Source organism: Pongo abelii, chromosome 3, assembly GCF_028885655.2.
Source record: "Pongo abelii isolate AG06213 chromosome 3, NHGRI_mPonAbe1-v2.0_pri, whole genome shotgun sequence".
In the NCBI taxonomy this organism is placed as follows: Eukaryota; Metazoa; Chordata; class Mammalia; order Primates; family Hominidae; genus Pongo; species Pongo abelii.
Window position 1 is genome coordinate 134,761,915 of NC_071988.2, and position 23,444 is coordinate 134,785,358.

The 23,444-nt window shown below is 36.4% G+C and overlaps 1 protein-coding gene and 1 long non-coding RNA gene across 5 annotated transcripts in view; one reads left to right on the top strand and one right to left on the bottom strand.

The window, feature by feature from the left end:
• ANK2 (ankyrin 2) overlaps positions 1–23,444 on the top strand; it is a 683,465-nt gene that overhangs the window by 293,299 nt on the left and 366,722 nt on the right. The window lies entirely within an intron of this gene.
• On the bottom strand, positions 1,178–13,824 carry LOC129059061 (uncharacterized). The gene is made up of 5 exons (XR_008524690.1): positions 13,728–13,824; positions 11,286–11,396; positions 9,032–9,089; positions 5,647–5,699; positions 1,178–1,337 (listed from the first exon to the last, which is right to left on the bottom strand). It is a non-coding gene; the product is annotated as an uncharacterized LOC129059061 (long non-coding RNA).

Consider the following 23,444-nt stretch of genomic DNA (forward strand, 5'->3'; position numbering starts at 1 on the left):
CTAAGCAGTCTCCAGTTATTCCATCAAACTCTACGTGTTGCTGTGAAAGTATTTTATAGATGTGATTAAAGGAAGACCGCCTAACAAACTTCCAAACTGGGTGTTCTTAAATGACAACCAAATCCATCCTAATTTTCTTTCTGATCTTTGCCATTTGTGAATGTCTGGACATCCCCTTCATCTTGCTGGAGTAAGAAGATTGCAATTTTTAATATAGAAGGCACTGACCTTCCAAGAAAATTTTGAAAAAGACTACTAGATACAAAAGAAACCTAGTCGTAAAATTGATCACTTGTAGCCTAGTACATTAAAGAGACCAAAATAAAAGAAATTCCAGTGACTTTCAAAGACAGGGAAGCCTATGATAGAACTTTAGAAGGACAGCACCCCACAATATACCACACCTTATTGATGCTACGCTGCAAATTTCTACCCATGTTGTTATCCCTCTGAAATTGGGCTGCGTTGTATTATCATTAAAGGCCAATTTAACTGGCAGCATTATTTCATTCTTAAAAAAAAAAAAAAAGAAATCCTATTGGGCAAGTCGTGGTGGCTCACACCTGTAATCTCAGCACTTTGGGAGGCTGAGGTGGGCGGATCACGAGGTCAAGAGATGGGGACCATCCTGGCCAACATGGTGAAACCCTGTCTCTACTAAAAATACAAAAATTAGCTGGGCATGGTGCTGCACGCTTGTAGTCCCAGCTACTCGGGAAGCTGAGGCAGAATTGCTTGAACCTGGGAGGCAGAGGTTGCAGTGAGCTGAGATCACACCACTGCACTCCAGCCTGGTGACAGAGCGAGACTCTGTCTCAAAAAAAAAAAAAAAATAAAATAAATAAATAAATAAAATCAAATAAAAAATAAAATCAAGAACCTTGTGTTGGAAACCTTCATTGATTCAATGATATTAAAAACCCTGTAGCACTCATTTGCTGCATTCATGTCTGTATTTGGGGTGCAAAAGCTTGGGGTACCATATTGAGCAATGTATTAGCTCAGACTTCCATAACAAAATACCATAGACAGGGTGGCTTAAAAACCAGAAATTTATTTAATTCAAACTGGCGGTGTCTTTGCTGGTATAATCCCATCTCTATTCCTGGCTTCTGTTGAGATGGCTGGTTCATGTGTTACACACACAGTCTTTTAATCAAATGGCTGTTCAGCCACACCCCTAGTATCTTCTTCAGAGCAAGCTTTTTCTCTCTTTCTTTTTTTTTTTTTTTCCAATATGGATAGGCTGAGAGTTTTCCACATCTTCAATTTCTGGTTCATTTTGCTTAACAATTCCTTCCTCAACTGAACTCCTTCCTTTCTCAGTTTACCAGAAGCTGTCAGGAAAAACGAAGTTGCTCCTTCAATACTATGTTTAGAAATTCCCTCAGATAAACATCCAGTTTCATCACCTGCAAGTTTTACCTTCTACAGAACACTAGAACACAGTTCAGCCAAGTTTTTTTTTTTTTCACTATATAAAAAGGATTGCCTTTCCTCCAGTTTCCATTAATATGTTCCTCATTTCCATCTGAGACCTCAGCAGAATGGCCCTTAATGTCTGTATTTCTACATTTTGTACATTATTTTATGTATTCTCTGAGAAGATGGAAACTTTCTCTTTTTCTCTCCAACTTGCCCTCGTCTTTTATTTCTGGCCTTTTGCTAGAATTGCATATAAAATCCATATTTTTATTATGAACCTCAAAACTCCTTTAGCTTCTACCCATTCATTACCTAGTTCCAAACCTACTTCTACATTTTTTATTTTTAGATGGAGTTTCACGCTGTCACCCAGGCTGGAGTGCAGTGGCGTGATCTCAGCTCACTGCAACCTCCGCCTCCCAGGTTCAAGCAATTCTCCTGCCTCAGCTTCCCAAGTAGCTGGGATTACAGGCATGAGTCACCACGCCTGGCTAATTTTTGTATTTTTAGTAGAGATGGTGTTTCACCATGTTGGGCAGGCTGGTCTTGAACTCCTGACCTCAAGTGATCCACCTGCCTTGGCCTCCTAAAGTGCTGAGATTACAGGCATGAGCCACCATGCCTGGCCTACTTCTACATTTTTAGGTATTTCTTGGTACCAAAATCTGTATTAGTCAGCTTAGGCTGCCATGACAAAATACCGTAAACTGGTGACACAAAAAACAGAAATTTATTTCCCACAGTTCTGGAGAGTTTGAGTTGTGGGTGCCAGTATGATTGGGTTCTTACAAGGGCTTTCTTTCTAGCTTCTCACTGTGTTCTCACAGGGCAAAGAGAGGGATGACAAAAAACAAGTTCTTCGTGTCTTGTCTTATAAGGGCACGAATCTCATTAAGAGGTATCCACCCTCATGACCTCTTCTAAACTTAATCACCTTTCAAGGATTCCATCTCCAAATACCATCACATTGTGCATTAGGGGTTTATCATATAAATTTTGAGAGAAAACAGTTCAGTCCATACCAAGCAAAAATGTGGGTGCTTATTTCTTAAAATTGGCATCTGTTCTTAAAATGTTGTATCTATAATTGCCAAACCTATTCAAATGTGTTATCTCTGAAAGTTTGAATTAGTTGGCCCTTTTCCTGATATCCTTCATTAATTTATTTAAAATATTTAGTGTGGGGCCTGGCACGGTGGCTCATACCTGTAATTCCAGGACTTCAGGAGATTGAGGCGGGAGGACTGCTTGAGCCCATGAGTTCGAGACCAGCCTGGGCAACATAGGGAGACCTTGTCTCTACAAAAAATAAAAAAAAATTGCTGGGCATAGTGGTATGCCCCTGTAGTCCCAGGTACTCAGGAGGTCGAGGTGGGATGAATGCTTGAGGCTGAGAAGTTGAGGCTACGGTGAGCCATGTTTGTGACTGCACTCCAGGCTGGGTGACAGAGCAAGACCCTGTCTCAAAAAAATATGTATTTAGTGTATACCTTCTTTTTTTTTTTTTTTTAGACAGAGTCTCGCTCTGTCACCCAGGCTGGAGTGCAGTGGTGCAATCTTGGCTCGCTGCAACCTCCACCTCCCAGGCCCAAGCAATTCTCTGCCTCAGCCTTCTGAGTAGCTGGGATTACAGGTGCCTGCCACCATGCCCGGCTAATTTTTTTTTTTTTTTAGTAGAGACAGGTTTTCACCATCATGGCCAGGCTGGTCTTGAACTCCTGACCTCGTGATCCACCTGCCTCGGCCTCCCAAGGTGCTGGGATTACAGGCATGAGCCACTGTGCCCGGCCAATGTATACCTTCTATATGTCGTAGATTATTGTGAGTGCTAGGAGCATTAAGAGAAATAAGATGAAGGCTTCAGGTGCATGAAGCTTACATTCTACTGGGAACTGCAAATTTTTTTTTTTTTTTTTGACACAGGGACTCACTCTATCACCCAGGCTGGAGTGCAGAGGCACGATCTTGGCTCACTGCAACTTCCATCTCCTGGGTTCAAGCAATTCTCCTGCCTCAGCCTCCCGAGTAGCCGGGATTACAGGCGCGCGCCACCATGCCCGGCTAATTTTTGTAATTTTAGTAGAGACAGGGTTTTCCCATCTTGGCCAGGCTGGTCTCGAACTCCTGGCCTCAAGTGATCCACACTCCTTGGCCTCCCAAAGCGCTGGAATTACAGGTGTGAGTCACCATGACCCACCAGCAACTGCATTCTTTAGAGTATCCATCCACACAAACATATTTTCATTTGACAGTCTGGAACATCTCACTTATTGCTAGCAAGCTGGTTTGGATCCTGATGTTTGGATCTGAATGGAGCACTACTACATTAATAAAAGCAGATATTAATCCCGACTTTTTCTTTTATATGGGATTTATTTGTTTATATTTTTAATTGTCAAAGAAAAATTATATATATGGTGCCAACAGTCAACTGATTTTCTTGTCATTGTTTTGATATTATCTGGGAGACAACAACATTTTTACAGATTCTGTAACCCTTGAAGAAAGAACACGTCTGTTTTTGGCATGTATTGCAATAAATGGATGGACACAATTCCTTCATTGGCAGATTCATAGCAACTAATAGCAAAAAGAAAAGTAATGTGATCTTTTATGAAATTCGAACATTTCTATCTCAGCTAGGTCAAGAATTCATAGGAGAATAAGCTAAAAAGTATTGTGGAAGTTTCCTGTACTAATGAAGTTAAAGTACTCAGAATGTAAGTTTTTATGAGACAATCTCCAGTAGTTTAAAAAATTCACTGTGGTATAGACATCAGGCTTTTGGATTTTTAAAAAATTTCAACTTCTATTTTAGATTCGGGGGTACATGTGCAATCTTGTTACATGGGTATATTGCGTGATGCTGAGGTTTGGGGCATGAATGATCCTGTCACCCAGGTACAGAGCATAGTACCCAATAAGCAATTTTTTAACCCTTTCTCCCATTCTTTCCTCCCCTGCAGTAGTCCTCAGTGTCTTTTCCCATCTTTATGTCCATGTGTACCTAGTGTTTAGCTCCCACTTATAAGTGAGAACATGTGGTATTTGCTTTTCTGTTTCTGAGTTAATTCGCTCAGGCTAATGGCCTCTAGCTGCAGCCATGCTGTGGCAAAGGACATGACTTCGTTCCTTTTTTATGGCTGCATAGTATTCCACAGTGTATATTTACCACATTTTCTTTATCCAATCCATCACTGATGGGCACCTAGGTTGATTCCATGTCTTTGCTATTTGTGAATAGTGCAGTGATGAACATACATACGAGTGCATGTGTCTTTTGGTTAGAGTGATTTGATTTCCTTTGGGTATATATTCAGTAATGGGATCGCTAGGTCAAATGGTAATTCTATTTTTCATTCTTTGTGATATCTCCAAACTGCTTTCCACAGTGGCTGCACTAATTTACATTCCCACTAACAGTGTATGAGCATTCCCATTTCTCTGTAGTCTTGCCAACATCTGATATTTTTTGAATTTTTAATCATAGCCATTCTGACTGGTGTGAGATGGTATGTCATTGTGGTTTTTGCATTTCTCTGATTAGCGATGTTGAGCTTTTTACATACGTTTGTTGGTTGCTTGTATGTCTCCTTTTGAGAAGTGTATTCATGTCCTTTGCTCTCTTTTTAATAGGGTTATTTGTTTTTTGTGTGTTGAACTAAGTTTCTTATAGATTCTGGATATTAGACCTCTGTCAGATGCATGGTTTGTGAATATTTTCTCCCATTCTGTAGGTTGTCTGTTTACTCTGTTGATAGATGTGCAGAAGCTCTTTAGTTTAATTAGATCCCACTCTTCAATTTTTGTTTTTGTTGCAGTTGCTTTTGGGGACTTCGTTATAAATTTGCCAAGAACAATTTCCAAAAGAGCATTTCCTAGGTTTTCTTCTGGGATTTTTATAGTTTTAGATCTTACATTTAAGTCCTTAATCTATCTCAATTTCATTTTGTGTATGGTGATAAGTAGGGGTCCAGTTTTATTCTTTCTAGCAGACATCAGGATTTTGATGTATAATTTGCTTTTATGGAATGTTGGTGAGTATTCCAAATTCTTTGGAACTCTCATAAACTGCTGGTGGGAATGTAAATGGTATAAGCACTTTGGAGAACAATTTAGCGTTTTCTTAAAAAGTTAAACATGTGCATACCATGCCTAACTCTTCCAACATAGAGAAATAAAAGCATAAACCCATACAAAGACTTCTAGGCAGATACTTACAGCAACTTTATTTGTAATAGCTCCAAACCGAAAACAACCCAAATGTCTATCAACTGGTGAATAGATAAAAAGGATAAACTATTAATACATGCAATAACATAGATGGATCTCAAAATAATAATCTAGGTGAAGAAGCCAGACATAAAATGAATCTGTGTTGTATGAAAAATTTTAGAAAATGCAAACTAATTCATGGTGGCAGAAAGCAAATCATTAAGTGCCTGGGAATAGGGATGGGAGCAGGGAGGGCCACTTTGCAAACGAGCATGAGGAAACTTGGGAGTGATGAATATATGTTCATTATCTTAACTGTGGTGATGGCTGATGTGATGATGATGTGCTGGTGATGGTGATCAAATTGTATGCTTTAAATATATGCAAATTTTTATGCATTAATTATACTCTAATAAAACTATATTTTAAAAGGAAAAAATATTTACTCGTTTTGCACATAAAACATATACTGTGCTTATAGAATGCAATAGGAACATTTTATTGTACCATTCACTTTTCTTGCGTCATTATATTTCATTCATCTTAATTCGCATAACTTATTTATTGATTCATTTTTGATATTTAATTTTTAAATTTTGTGGGTACGTAGTATATTTATGGGGTACATGTGATGTTTTGATACAGGCATGCAATGTGAAATAATCACATCATGAAGAATGAGGTATCCATCCCTTTAAGCATTTGTCCTTTGAGTTACAAACAATCCAATTACAGTCTTTATTTTAAAATGTACAATTAAGTTATTGTTGACTATTGTTACCCTGTTGTGCCACCAAATAATAGGTCTTATTCATTATTTCTTATTCATTATTTCTAATTTTTGTACGCATTAACTATCTCTACCTCCCCGATCCCCAGCCCCCCACTACCTTTCCCAGCCTCTGGTAACCATCCTTCTCCCTATGTCCATGAGTTTAATTGACATAAATTACAGACTTCTCTCCTAATGCTTTTTCACTCTCTGTCTAGTATATCTCCACCAGTTAAGATTATGATAAAGTTTATTTTCCTGTATTTTTCAAACTGCACATATGTCCCTGCTCTGTGGATTTTTTTTAGGCTTTTAATGTCACTCTATTTTTTAAATTGACAAATAAACATTGTATATGTTTATGGTACACAACCTGATATTGTGAAATATGTATGCACTGTGGAATTGCTAAATCAAGCTAATTAATACATGTATTGCTTCACGTACTTATCATTTTTGTGTGTGGTGACAACACTTAAAACCTATTCTCTTTAGCAATTTTCAAGTACACAATAAGTTGTTATTAACTAGAGTCACCATGTGTAATAGATCTCTTGAATTTGTGAAATTTCTGACTGACCAAATCTGTGATCCCTCTTATTTATATTCCCATCTGCCCTTCCTCCTCTGTCCCCCAAAAAACCACTGATATGCAATTTGCTTAACAAATATCTAACAATATCAACCCTCACTACACCTTGAAGCTTTTCAGATGCAGAAGTGATGCCTCCACCAAATCCCTTTTGTGTATTTTACTCCTCACAGCTCATTTCTAGTCAAACACCTAAAAAAGACTCCATAGAACTTCCCTGTTTTGGAGACTGTAGCATTTGTTCTTTTCTTCCAGTATATGTGTGCACAAATATTTTGGTCATATTATCATTCATTTAATTAGTTAATTTTTTTTTAGTTGACGAGTAAAAATTGTATGTGGTATACAACATGGTATGTATATATATGCGTATATATACACACACATATATACACATATATACAAATGACTTAAACATATATGGATATATACACACACACATATATACACATATATACAAATGACTTATATATATATATACACACACACATATATATATACACACACATACACATACCACACATAGAATTTTGGGCTTTTTTTTCCCAATTGTAGAGTCAGTTTCTCAAAACTTTGGTGTCATTTGCTGACTGTTTTGTCCAATTACATAAGCACGTGGAAAATTGTAACCCTTAAAGGCCATCTTTTGAGCATGTGGTCCTAAATGAGATGGTCTTAATTCCTCACATTTTATTATCAAAAGCTACTAGAATTATAAAAAGTCCATTAGTTAAGAGTGATGTTAAGACAGTGTCCAACACACTGTAAGTTTTTCAGAAATCTTAGATAACCCAGTGGCAATAAATAATTGCCATTTTCAAGGTACATTTGCCTGTTTTGCCAAGGGCAAATGGACTCTTTCAAGCAGAAGTCAATTATGTCTGCCTTTTGTAGGTGCAATTTTCCCCTCACCCACTGGGCCCTTAGGGTACAATTCAAAAGAGATTTGGTGCCCAAAATGAGTGATGGTCTTTAACAACTATTAATACTTAGTACTATTTGCCAGAAGTGTCCACTGCCTTTTCATTCAACCTCAGTCACATAGTAGCATCCATCATAATGCATTTGCCAGGGGTTTCCAGGGTGACTTTAAGTAGTAATATTAGTGAATGAGAAGAAAAGTGCCCAGTGAGCCTAGTTAGAGTTGGTGCTGGATGTCTTACTTTATAATAACTGCTGCATATTTGAAACATACTCATTGATTAGGTTTCCCAAATTGCATTATGCAGAACTCTAGAGGTTCATGAGATATTAAGAGGTGGTTGGTTAAAAAAATTAGAGTGTCATGGTTAAATAAATTTGGGAAAGTGTGTTAAATAAAGTTAAGCAGATTCATCTGCTGTGGGATTTCTGAGAACCTTCCATATGTCATTGTGAATTTTGAGTCTCTAAAATAAGCATATAGTACACAGCATTGCCTAAACATGTTTGATCACAGCACCCTTTTTCAAAATTTAAAAATATCCAATTGCATCTTGCAGAAAATGAACACTTTTCTAAATTAATTTGGAGAAGTCTTTCTGTATATACTTCCTTTTGTATATGTTTTCACTGCAAATCAAAATGGGAGAGATGGGAAAAATAAGTATAAATTAGCAAGAATAGCCCTGTCTCCATACTTGTAAATGGATAATGTATTTAAATATATTAAATATTGCAACACATACATTATACAGAATGCTATACATGTGCACTTTGTGCCCTTTTAAATATTAAAATAAAAGATTTCTTGTCATTATTTCTCTCCAGTTTCCCTCTGCAATACAGATAGATGCTAATAGATAATTTCTTCATGACTGAGAATATTTTACCAAAATTTAAAAAACTAAAATAATGGTAAGGAATGCAGTTTCAAAAGAGTGACTATAATATAATGCTTTATTTTTGTGTATCACCTTACAGTTTGCCAAGTAACCTTGGATATATTATCTTATTTGAGTCTCACAGTCATTCTACAGAGTAGACAAGCCCAGCATGAGCTCTTTTTACATTAAGGAAATGAAGATCAGAGAGATGAAATCACTTACTGATGATTCCCACAGCCATGGGGCACCAGGAAACTAAGCCTGCCATTCTGCCTCTCACCTGACGGAGAAAGGGAGGGGACAAAATTCCTGAAGTGTAGATAGACTTTTGAAATATTTTGTGCTTTTATAAGCTGTCTTGGTTCACTAAAACTTTGGAATACAAAACCCGTGGTGATTTGCAGCAATATACTAATCCACTAACCCACCCCACCAGTCCTTTTCCTCCTCTGCCTTAAAAAAAAACAAACAAAAAAAACCCAAAGAGGCCCATATTCTCCATTTTCAGAATTCCAGTCATAGAGGAAAGGTTTTGGCTAAGGATTTTAATTTTATTTGAACCTCCTGGAATCGTCTTACTTTTCTTGGCAAGCATCATTAGAAAGTTAATTTGAGGAGGTGATATACAGAATGTCTTAGAGATGATTGAACATCAGAGAGTTAAAGGGATTTGTTCAATAACACGTAGTAAAGTTGTGGCAATTAAGAGTGACAGAGAGGAAAAAAACTTTTCCTCTATGCTCTTAGGTTCAGTGGCTAGGGGCCTACACATGTAACTCATGAAAGACAGATTAACACAAGAAAAGGAATACAAGTTTTATTTTATGTGCATGGGAGTTCACATAAAAGGACTCAAAGAAAAGAAGTGAATCCCCACAGAAATGGTTAGACTGCAGGGCTTATATACCATTTTAACAAAGAAAAGGGGGGTTGGCTCTGAGGGATGATAAACTATGGGAAAGTGACTGTGAAATATATGAGTGAAACTAATGGAAGATAAGGGTTATTTCAGTAAGGTCTGTTTATGCAGACTCATCTTGGTGCCAGCTGTCTGTCTCTGGTGATAAGAATTGCTCTCCTCTTCCTGGTACAGAGAGACGGACACCTTCATTCACAAAGGGAAATTTATGCTACCTTCACAAAGGGAAGTTTATGTCCTGCTTTTAAGTGGGCAAGGGTGGGCAGAGAACTCTTCCTGCATCTATTGCTTTCCAACTGCCATCAGCTCAAAATAATTCTTATCCCAAAGTGTCATATTTTGGGGTGGCATATCCTATCCTGATCCCCTTCACCAGTAAAACCTGGGATTCCTACTTCACTGTCCAGTGTTTCTCCCTTTTTACTACACTGGCCAATGTGTTCATGGAGGAAGATAATCGGTAAGTGAGTTGCAAGTTTTCCAGGGACATAGAATGATATGAAAAAAATTATGAGAAGTTTAGAAAAGTTGAACATGGTAGATAGAGTTCAGTGTTGAGTAAACAAGGAAAACTAGATTTGTGCACAGTTTTTGGTGAAAGAGTAGAGGTGAATCACATCACCCACCAGCAAAGTAACTCAAAACTGTCATTTCCTTCATGTGGATCCTTGTTATAGTCTTCATGACTGAACAATGACATTAGAATTGTTGATTTTATTATCATCATCCTCGTACCCAAACCATCATCACTGGGAAGAAGATTATCACCAGATAATGACTACTTCTTTGTCTATTTTCCTGTTGTTGAACTACAGGAATAATTCCCACAAAAGTTTGAGCTCATGTCTGAGATAGTAGATATCAGATGCATGTTGAACAGTTTTTTTCTTTCCATTGGATTTTGTCACTTCCTTTCTCTTTTTCCTTAAAAAATAATGTGAGGTTGGGTGCGGTGGTTCACGCCTGTAATCCCAGCACTTTGGGAGGCTGAGGCGGTTGGATCACCTGTCAGGAATTCGAGACCAGCTTGGCCAATTGGCAAAACCCTGGCTCTACTAAAAAGACAAAAATTAGCCGGGCGTGTTGGCGGGTGCCTGTAATCCCAGCTACTCAGGAGGCTGAGGCAGGAGAATCGCTTGAACCTGGGAGCTGGAGGTTGCAGTGAGCCGAGTTCCCATCACTGCACTCCAGCCTGGGTGACAAGAGCAAAACTCTGTCTCAAAAAAAAAAAAAAAAAAAAGGTGAAACTTTATGCTTGACAATTAATAAAAATAACTTTATCATAAAAAAGTAAATAAGCAAAACCACCAAAGGAAAGACTATAGTCAAATGGTTGACATATTCTTGAATATCTTGGGAGTGTGTCAGATTATTAAGTATTTAACTTTGACTTCCCTTCCCCGACAAAAAAATTCAAAGCATTTCAGTGTCTCCATATTTCTAATTAAGTGAAAATTATCCAAATATTATTTGGCCCTTGATTCTAGTGACCCCTCATTCTTTATGAATTTGACCCTGCTTTGGATTCTGGGAGCTCACCGAGTAAATTCCACTTACAGTTCTGGTCGTTCCTCAGTCAGTCTAAAAAGGATTCCCTTCTATATGACAGTTAGGAGTTTGAGTTTCTCTAAGCTTCTGTCCTCAGGCTTCTCTCCTCTTGCTCACATCCTGGGGTGAATGGTGATGAGATAAACCATCACAAAATGAGCATTTTGATTATGACAGCAAATCTCAACAGCCTCCAGATGTGCATTTCCATGTAGTTATTTCTCCAGTCCTGACTAGGCACATGCTCCAGCCAGAAAGCCCAAATTCTCCCTTTTATTTCCACATTCGATTATCTAATGTCTTAAAAATTCCACCTCCTAAGCATTGCTCATCCATTTCTTGATCTCCACCTGTACTACAGACCTTTGTCATTTCCTACCTTGAAAATTGAAATAGGCTTCTTTTTTTCTAATTTCCAGGCTAGCCCTTTCTGGGGCATTTTAGACTTTCTCTGTTAATAACACTTCAATACCTATGGAGATAAAGTCCAAACACCTTGACAGGACATAAAGCTCTCTTGTGAGTGGGTCCTTGTCCATCTTTTCAGTCTCATCTCCTCCCACTTCCTCTAAGATTATGACATATTTCCTCTGGGAAACTATTTGTAGTTCACCAAATCACCTCTTTCTCTCAGGCCCCTGTGGCTCTGTACAGACTCCTGCCCATCTGATATGCCTTTGCCCACTTTGTCTTTTGGGAGACACTTATTCATCCTTCAGGTGACATTCTCTTATGCAGCCATCTGCCATGGGTTCACTCCTGCAGCCTGCTTTTGCAGACATTATTAACGGCAGGTAACACATATTTTAGTGGTTTTAGAGACCTGTGTGTTTTATTGTAAAAGTTTGATCTCTTTGAGTATGGAAATCTTGTAATTCTTTATAACCCCAATTGCAACAGCCATAGAAAAGGTAAGATCCATGAGTATAAACGAAACAAGCAATGTGCGAGCTTTTGTGAAACAATTTTTTATATAATTGCAAGGTCTCAAAAGAAGATATGAATAAATAGATAGGCATGACATGTTTTTGCTTAGGTATATTCAATATCACATAAGTTTTTCCTAAGTTAATCTATATATTTAACATGACCTCCCTGAGATATTATAGATTTCTTTTTTTTGAACTAGACAACACTCAAACGAAAAAAAATAATGAATAAAAAATTTATTGAAAAAATACTGGCAAAGGAGAGTAATGTATGAGGGAACTGGTCTGGCCGAATATTATTAAATACTATAAAATGTAGAATATAGTATGGAATATGAAAAAAGACAAATCAATGGAACAGAAGAGAAAGTCAAGAAATAAACTGGATACATATGAAGATTGACTATAAGATTAAGGTGACATCCCAAGTCTATAGAGACCAATAATTGGTGTAGGGTCTGTGGTCCAGTTTGAAAAAGTGATCTTGTGTTACACCACGGTAAATGGTAGTGAACTGAATACTTAAATGTGAGAAATGAAAGCGTAAAAGAAACGCAGTCATGTGTTGCTTAACGACAGGGATATGTTCTGACAAATGCATCCTTAGAATGTACTTACACAAACCTAGATGGTATATTGCCTACAACATGCCTAGGCTATATATGGTATAGCCTGTTTCACCTAGGCCACAAACTTGTACAGCATGTTGCTGTATTGAATACTGTAGCAATCATAACACAATGATCAGTATTTATGTATCTAAACATGGAAAAGGTGCAGTAAAAATGCAATATAAAAGAAACAATGATACATCGGTATAGGGCACTAACCATGAATGGAGTTTGCAGGACTGGAAGTCACTGTGGGTGAGTCAGTGAGTGAGTGGTGAGTGAATGTGGAGGCCTAGAACATTATTGTACACTAATGTTGACTTCACAAACACTGTGCACTTAGGCTACACTACATTTATATTGAAAAGCTTTTCTTTCTTTGGTAATAAGTTAACCTTAGCTTACTGTAACTTTTTGACTTTATAAACTTTTTGTTTTTTTAAACTTTTAGACTCTTTTATAATAACGTTTAGCTTAAAATACAGATTCGTTGTACAATTATACAATTAGGATATAAAGAAATTTTGTTTTCTTTGTATCCTAATTCTATAAACTGTTTTCTATTTAAATTTTTTTTTTTTTTTTTTTTTTTTCTTAAACAAAGACACAAACACCCACAGTAGCCTCACCCTACATAAGATTAGGATCATCAACATAGCTGCCTTCCACCTCCACATCTTGTTCCACTGGAAGGTCTTCAGGGGCAGTAACACACATAGAGCTGTCATCTCCTATGATAACAACGCCTTCTTCTAGAATACCTCCTGACAGACCTGTCTGAAGCTATTTTACAGTTAACTTCTTTTTCTATAAGTGATGGGGAATACTCTAAAATAGGAATAAAAAGTATGGTATAGTAAATACATAAACCAGTTACATAGTAGTTTATTATCAAGTTTTATGTACTGTACCTAATTGTATATGCTGTCGTTTCATACAACTGGCAGTGCAGGTTTGTCTACATCAGCATCACCACAAACACAGGAGTAATGTGCTGTGCTGTGACATAATGGACAGCTGTGACATCACAAGGTGATAGGAATTTTTCAGCTCCATTATAACGTTTAAGACCGCTGCCATATATACGGCCCATCATTGACTGAAATGTCATCATGCGGCACATGACTGTACTTTAATAAGCCGTAAGAGAATCTTTTTATAACCTCGAAGTGAGTAAATGCTTTTTAACTAAGACATGAAAACAATAAGCCACAAGAAAGAAGACTGATGAATTCAACTACATATGAATCAAGAATTTCTGCATCATGCAAAGATCAACATAAATAAATTTAATAAATAATCAAGAAATCAGGGAGAAATATTTGCAACTTGTGTCCTAGACAGGGCTAATTTACCTAATTTATAAAAAGCTTGCATTTCTCAAAAACCTAAAAATAGAACTACTCTATGACCCAGAAATTCCACCATTGGGTATGTATCCAAAGGAAAAAAAAATCAGTATATCAAAGGGGTACCCACACTGCATATTTATCACAGCACTATTCACAATAGCAAAGATTTGGAATCAACCTAAGTGCCCATCAAGGAAAGAATGGATAAAGAAAATGTGATAAATATAATCAATAGACTACTACTCAGCCATAAAAAGAGTATTTGCTATTTGCTGCAGCATGGACAGAACTGGAGGTCATTAGGTTAAGTGAAATAAGTCAGGCACAAAAAGACAAATACCACATGTCCTCACTCATACGTAGGAGCTAAAACAGTCACTCTCATGGACATAGAGAATAGAATAATAGATACCAGAGACTGTGAGGGGTGGGTAGCAAGGAGAGAGGATGAAGAGAGATTGGTTATGGGTACAAACATACAGTTAGATAGAAGAAATACATTTCAATGTTTGATAGCAGACTAGGGTAATATGATTTGAATGTATGTCCCCTCCAAATCACATATTGAAATGTGATCTGCAGTGTTGGAGGTGGGCCTAGTGGGAGGCATTTGGGTCGTGGTGGTGGATCTCTCATGAGTGTCTTGGTGCTGCCTTCACAGTAATGGGTGAGTTCTCACTTTATGAGTTCATGCAAGATCTGGTTGTTTAAAAGTGCCTGGCACCTCCTCCTCTTCCCTCTTGCTCCCTCTTTTACTACATGATGTGCTGGCTCCTCTTCACTTTCCACTATGATTGTAAGCTTCCTGAGGCCCTCACCAGAAGCAGATGCCAGCACCATGCCTCGCGTACAGCCTGCGGAACAACTGTGAGCTAAATAAACCTTTTTTCCTTTATAAATTACCATTCTTAGGTATGCCTTTATAGCAACACAGAATGGACTAACACATAGGGAGACTATTCTTCACAACAATATTCTGTATATTTCAAAGTAACTAGAAGAAAGGGCTTGAAATCATACAACACATACAAATTATAAACAGTTGAGAAGATGGATAGCCCAAACAACCTGACTTGGTCATTACACATTCAACATATGTTACAAACACATCTACCTCATAAATACATAAATTATTATATATCAATAAAAGGAGGGAAAAGCTCCCATTTTCGATAAGGCAAAGACTGATGAGCCAATAAAAATAAGTAAAAGAGATGAGAAGATAGTGGAAAAGGAAATATAAGTGCCTCTTCAACATGTGAAAGGAGGTACAACTTCACTCACAAGAGCAGAACAAGTTTAAATACATTGAGCTCTCATTATTTATCCTTCAGATTAGCAAACATAAGAAGTCTCGGTAATAATTTTTGTTAGAAAATGTGGAGAAACAGTCTTTTCTCATAGACTGTTGATAAGAGTATAAATGGGCACAGGATTTCTACAGGGCAATTTGACAATATCTATTGAAGTTACAAATATACATATTCTTTGATCCAGCAATTTTACATATTATTTAATTCACAGATTTATTTGTAACTGGGTTAATGTACTCAGAAATATCAATACAATTTTAAATTAAAAATTAAATAAACTTTTGCTTAAAAACATCTTCATTTCAGCATCTTTTGGTTTAGTGTTATCTTTTCCCTTTTCCTTATCCTGCCTCGTGGTGGGGCAATGTTTCTCCTTACATTTGGTTTCAAACGTGTAGGACTTTGTCATGAATCCATTATGAACCTGACTGACACATTTCTCTGAAAATTTTATACTTTAAAAGTTGTTAACAATTAGCAGAAAAATTAGAACAAGGAAAATGGTTACTCTTCTTATCGTCTATTTTGGAACCAAAAAGCTAACATTTTATTTAGCCTGAGAAAGTAAATGGTCTTAAATCATCGATATGCCATCCATTGCTTTTCCAAAACAGCGATATATTTTTTAAAAAATCAGTCATTTCTTTTTGGGTACACACTTTGCTCAAATGTTATTTACTTATTTTAACTTATAATAAAAATGGATAAAATATGTAATACATGAAGCTGCCCGATTTGAGTATTTTGTGCAGTGGTTAGTATAAATATTTTGACCTTCATCTTGTCCTCTGGGGAAAAGAGTAAGCTTTCAGCTTTTCAGAATGGCGTTTTCACACATATGGCCACACGCTGTGCTATCCTGGAGAAGCAGGTGGCTAAGTGTGGTTCTGGTCACAGAGCACCCGAAGATTTATCCTTGCCTGACAACTACACTCAGAAACTGTATATAATCAGCAGTTCCATTACAGGATACCCAAATATGATGTTCTAAGGGCATCAGGGTATGTTTTTTTCTCATGTGCTTCATAGAAAGTGTTTTATTCTCCCCATGTCAGAAGAAAACTATTACTTACAGAAGAGAAAGGGCTCTTGAAAGACTTTGATGTCAGAAAACATGACTTACAACCACATCACATTAAATTTAAGACTTCGATTGCTAAACAGTGAATATACATACAGAATTTATTGATGGTAAGGAAATTTGTACCTTAAACTACAATTAAGACTTAAAAACAGAAGCAAATAAAAGTGAATAAATAAGCCATGTTATACAAGCACAGGCATAACTAAAATTAAAACACATATTAGCCTTCTCACTACTTGCACTTGACTAGTCTTAAAAAAAACTAGTATTGGAGTGGACTGCAAACTCAATATGAAACAATATTGTATTGTGGTAGAGATATGGCAGCAAAAAGATGCAATATACAGAAATAGCAGAGTTCTGTTTCTGAATACTATGTAACTCCAAACTAGCGAACTCAAGCATTCCAGTTCCTCTCCTCTGAAATCTTGCAGCAACAGCATACACTTTTCTCCTTGGAGCCATCATCCTGTAGTGTGTTAATTCTTACATTTTACAGTAGTTTTACCTGGAAAAAGTGGTACCTACACCATTAACTTATTAAGCTTTTCCTTTTTTTTTTTTTTTTTTTTTTTTTTTTTTTTTACTGAATGAGTCTTTCCTTTTGAATTACATTTTTAATGGAAATAAACTAGGGTTATAATTTCAGGATTTCCCAACTGCATAGGACTGTAAACATAATATAAAGCTTTGTGTGCTACACTTTATTAACTTTTAAAGGCAGTTGAGTGGAGTTTATTGTACATAAGTCTTGCATTTGTAGTTAGAGAAAAGCCTCACATGATTACCATCTGTTTGCTTTTGCAAGTGTAGCCCTAGAATTCTGATATGCCAATAGAAATGTTATTTTAGTTTTAGTTCGCACTGGAGGTTTTCCACAGGCAATTTAATTCTCCTATTTGGAAGAATATTTGTGACCTCTGATTATAAGCCAATAGGCTCAAATTTTGAAATTTACTTACATGAAATTAACATATGATAAATGATACAAGAATTTCAGTTTAACTTATGTTTGGTGCAAAGCTGGAGTTCCTAAAATAAGCCTTTGGTATGTGGTGTCATATGTGAATTAAAAAGTGAGATGATTCTTCTGCAGGAAGGTAATACATAAATGTATCCAAATACTATTTGGAGGACACAGGGGGAAATGGTCATTTTCCATTTTGTATCATTAGTGGGATATTTTATTATTTAATAGCCCAGACACTCCATTACTGAAAGTAAGCACAGTCCTTGCTGATGGTAGGCAGATGAGGCTGTGATTCTGTATTCCATGTCTAGGTGGTGGATAGGAGCAGTCCAGTCCAGCGGTCCCACAGACTCAGCCTGTTCATTGGGGAAAAGGGCTCAGTGACCACAGCTAACAAAGAAAAGCAGGGAGATAAAGCAAAAAATCTTGCAGCTGCTGATCAGCTGCTTCACTCATGGGGCCTCAGAGAAATAATTCAATTTGTCCTAAACAGCATGTTTTAAGTTACAGTACAACACACCTATCCACAGAAGTATACGTGGAAGGCTGTTGGGAACTGGTTCTTCCACCACTCTTGAATCAAAGGTTTTAAATTATAAACATGCAGACAAAGGAGAACACTGTTCTGTTTAGGTTTTTGTTTTTTGAGGTGCTTGTTTCAGGATGTTATTGAAATCAGAGCAAGAACTAAGTGAGATGGATGTGGTATTAAGTAGATTCTTCAAAATGATGGCAAATCCTTGCTATTCTTTAGTTCAAATATATTCTGAAAACTACAGAGTGCCTTAAAGTTTCAAAAACTGTTTTACATATATATTCACAGTTTTAAAATTTTATGTGTTCTCTATATATTTTCTCATTCTCCATACCTTTTTAGTTGAAATACTTTTAAATTTATGGCAATGGGTCCAATTGTTAATCTGAAAAAAACATTAAGTACAAAATAGAGTATGCAAAAAATCTGCAAACACCAGGAAATTTAGAGCCCTGAAATATGTCTGGAGATCGGAGAAAAATATATTGAGAAGATTTTTCATAAATGTAACTAACCTGCCTTTTAAAAACATGTTTATCCTCTATTTCCTGATCGTGAACATCCCATGATTCTAGAGACTTCAGTTGGGTCAGAGGACCCACAGGGCATATTCTCTGGCTCAGTGTTGGACCACTCCTGATGATAAGTGGCTTGGGAAAGGATTTGGATTTCTTTACATTTGACTGTATGTGTCTTCTGTAAAGTAATGCAGAGTAACTCAGTGCTGTGGTAAATCAAGTTTGGAAATACTTAACTGTATATTTTAAAAATGTTTTTTCTTTGTGGAGTAGGGATGTGCTTTTAATTCTCACTGTATCTTCATTAATGAACCCAAAGGTTTTAGATTCTATGTTTCCTAAGGCCCCATTGTTGAGAGTGCACGCACACACACACACACACACTCACACACACACACTCACACACACGTGCTTGTGGTATAATATGCCAGCACTTTGGTTTGGGAATTAGGCAGAAGTTAGCAAATAAGAGAATAATCCTCACATGGCAAACGGTGAAAAAATTGAAGAAAATGTGAAACCACTTCTGGGGCTTTTACTTTTTGCTTTTATTTTGCCTGGTTTCTCTTTTTGAGGGAACTGTATTGTGTGATTCTTATTTGAAGAAATTGTTGATATCGGTAAGATTGTATAATTTTGTAAATATAAGTACGCTGAGAGGAGTGTTTCCTGTAATGTCAATTTAATCACTATCCACTTAAAAATTGTTCTCTCTACTACAAAACCAATACATTTCCCTCATAGAACATTTCAAACATAGAGATAAGCCCAAATGAAAAAAGAGTTACCTCTAGTCCTATCAAAATGTAATACTGGATTAAAAATATTTTAATGTATGTATGTTTTAAAAACCTCATTTATTTACTTATTTGTCCATTTATTTATTCAACAAATATATACTGAGCGTAGACTATGTACCTGACATTGCACTAGATGCTGAGAACACTGAAGTGAACAAGACAGTTAAGGTCCCTGCTCTCTGAGAACTTACATCCTAATTGGGGAAAACAGTCATTAGATATGCAAATAAAGAAACAAATGAGACCATCAATGGTTGTGATAAGTGCTAGGAAGGAAATGAACAGCCTGGTGTGATGGAGAGCCTAAAGAGGAGTCCTCTTTAGACGTGGTAGATGGGAACCAATTCAGGAGATTTATAAATCCATACCCAAACAGAGTATTTTAGGTAGAAAATGCCAGGTGTTCACAGTTTTTAACCTGTCTTGTTCCCACTAGATATAAATGTCACAATTCTTCATATAAAACTCTTGTGGTAATAGATAGCTTAGAATTTTTTGAACCTTTGAAACATAATATGGTTAAATACATATATTAGGTAACATTTTCAGCAGTGTCTGGGGCAGTGGGGCAGCAATCTGTCATAAACACATTAATATACCTCTAGTGAAACAAGAATAATCACACTGTGTGAGAAAATGACTATGACTAGCCTCACTTCAGATTAGGTTTTGGTGTCAAATGAGTCCTGGTCAGAAAAAGTTTTGCTGCTAAATAAGTTATATATAAACTTTTGATTTTCTGCATATTTTCGATTTCAAGATCATAGTAAGGGGATGGTGGAGCTGTATTTCATAATACAAAACAGCATAATCAATTTAGCTAATGTCACATTTTTATACATCTATACTGTTTCCATTTAGGTTATTGAGGTGAGATAAAATGTTTAAGCTGGGATAAACGTTTTTCTAGCCATATATTTGTGGACATTAGTGATCATTTTCTTAGGATATATTTGTAGGGGAGGTGAAATTTTATCTCTGCCCTCTTAGAGTTCTTTGGGCCTGAGAATTAAACTGACTTAAGGCAGATTAACAGGAGAAAAGCATACAAATTTACTTAATGTGACTTTTATGTGACATGGGAGCTCTCCTAAGGAGATGAAGACCCAAAGAAGCAGTTAGAGTTGAATGCTTATATACAGAATTGGACAGAGAGTAGTGGATTGTAAAAATGTGACAAGACAAAAGAGCTTGGCCTAGAGTCATTAATCACGAAAAAGTAACTAGAAGATAAGGGATAGTTTAACAAGGTTGGTTTGTCAAGATTTTTCTGGGTCTTGACTCCCTGTCTCTGGTGACAAGGATGTAATTTTCCTTCTGGTATAGACAGGACATCTTACATATGGATATTTTATCTCCTGCTTTTAGGAACAAAAATGGGGTGGTCAGAGGATGCTTCTTGCACTTGCTATTTTTTTTAGTGCCTTTAGCTCAAAATAATTCTTTATGCCAAAGTGCCATATTTTGGGGTGGGATAGTCTGCCACCCTTCACATTCAATTGTTATGTAAGGGTTGTGCAAACAATTTTATGCATATTTCTTATGTAGAAATTTTATTTTATATTTAAAAAATAAGAGTCCTCTCAGAAGGGTTTCCTAATTCTGTAGCTGAGTTGAGGGTTATTATTCTCATAATACCATGTCTGAGGCTCAAATTTCATCATGTTTAAAAGCAACAACAACAACAACATGTTCTTTGGTCCTGGTTGTTTTTCACTTTAATGCCTTTCCACTTGATCCTCCATTTATAACAGAAACTGCATGTATATAGAGATTGGATTATTTACCATGAAAATGCAGCCATTCAGGGGAAGGAGGAGAAGGTAATTGGTTTTTATTCCCTATCAAAACAGAATGATTCAGGACCTGGACTTATAGAAAAGGGTCCTTTATTTAATTACAGAACCATGGGCCATGTTGACAGATTTCTGAGCTGTAATTGTCTTTTCTGTGCCCTCATTGATTTGGTCATGCATCTGACCTTCCTGATTAAAATCTGCCTGGGAATAACTCCAGAATCTAGTCTTCACAGCTTATCCTGTTGAGAATGCGATAGATCTTTCCTTTCAGAGAAGAAACTCCACCAGTTTCTCATATCAACTCTGGTTTAAGCATTTGTGATATCAAGGCCACATGTCTGCTGTATACCCTCTTAATTAACCATACCCTTCCTATGGCTAGTGCCTGCGGTGTTTCAAGTGAGATACCAGTTTTTATCAAAGCTTTAGAGTCAAAATGACAAATCATTGCTGTTTGTGGCAAACGTATAATTTTATTACTATATCTGTTAATTTAGCAGAAAAAATATGCAATTTGAGAAGTGTGTAAAACTTTAGCTATAACAATATAAAATTCAAGGATTCTGCCATTATTTACCTGTATTCCAAGAGTCAAATGAAATCCTTCTTTAATTTCTAGCCATACAGAACCTACTTTTATATGTGTTTATTGAATACACATATCACATATTCAAGACCTTGGTGCGTTGTTCATGAGCATGCTATTCCATTGGATCTCACAGGCCTCTCATCCATAGATGCCTATCACTGAGATCTGTATATTTTAGAAATTGGAATGTCAACATTATTCTTCTTAGAATAAGTGAAGGGGCTCTGTGGGCGTGAGTTGTGGCTGGTTGCTAAGAATATCTAATCAGGTTGCATTGCTATAGCAACAGTGTTGCTAGGACTTTAAAGTTTCCCTGCAATCAGTTGGAATTCATAAGTGAAAGACATTGTTTATCTCAGTGGTATTTTAAAGTGATCCTAGCTAGCATAAGGCAGGAATCCCATACTTTGGAAAGGAATTGATAGCCCCAATGGACTGTGCTCTAGTTTATGATTAGTTCAGAGTACTATGTAATCTACAGAACCAGGGTGATAATTTAGCAGCCTGTTTTTCCAGGTGTTTTAATTCCGTAGTCCCTACCTAGTCAAAGATCATTTCCATCTAACTCTTCCAAGGGTTCACAAGGTTATCATACATTGATAATTTTAAAAGGAAAAGTATCATTTCATATTTCTGTCACAGGGCAGAAACTTGAGGACTCCAAAAATTATATTATTATTTTTGGTTTATATATTATTGGTATTTATGTCTTTCCCAAAATGAAAATAGCTCTATTTTTCTAATTATAGTAGTACTTCATACTTATCTAAAATGTAGGCAGTTTAGAAAGCACAAAACAGATAGTTAAAAATCTCCCAGAGTTAACTACTTTTAACATCTTGTTGCAAACATTACATATATCTATAGTTGCTAAATAAAGAGACATAAAACATATATGTGTTTCTTTGGCAGTGGCTTTTCTTAAAGGTAACTTTACATTATATTTTTAAAGTGTTTTAAAACTGTCTTTATGTTTGGTCTATTGTGGTTTTGAACATTTTTTTCCCCCTCAAACATACACTCAAAACGTTGAAATGGTCAGGAGTTAGTCTTAAAGTCAAAAGCCTCTATGTTTACTAAATATCTGCTTTGTCCTATTCCAAAAGTATTTAAAATATTTAGTTTAAGGATTTCATAAATCACCATCTTAGTGGAACTTAAAATCAGCATTTTTTTTTTTCTGGTTTTAGGCCCTAAACTTTTGAGTGAGGGAAAAAAGGTTGTGCAACTGTTTCATTCCAATCTTGTATGTGGAATTTTATTCAATTTAAGGAATTAAAATCACTACATATTTTTAACAGGTTGAGCACTAGAGCCCAGAGAGTTGGTTTTAGGTTGGCTGGATATGGGTTTGCATCAGGCATGGACTATAAGTAGCATTCCCTGTCTGTTGCATGTTATTTTATGGAGACCCCAAAATGAAATGAAAAATAAAATGGAAATGAAAAATAAAACAGAAAATCTTTGAAGATTCCCTAGGATGGCTGGGTAATCAATAAAGACCAAGCTGTTCATAGTCTAAAAGATAAAAAAGCCAACATGTTTTGATAATTAAGTATGGACTAGGCACTGAGTTAAGAGTTTCACTATTAACTCACTTAAGCTTTATGATAACGGTATGAAGGTTCTATGACTTGTGATAACCCTAGGAGGAGTCTATTATTCCCA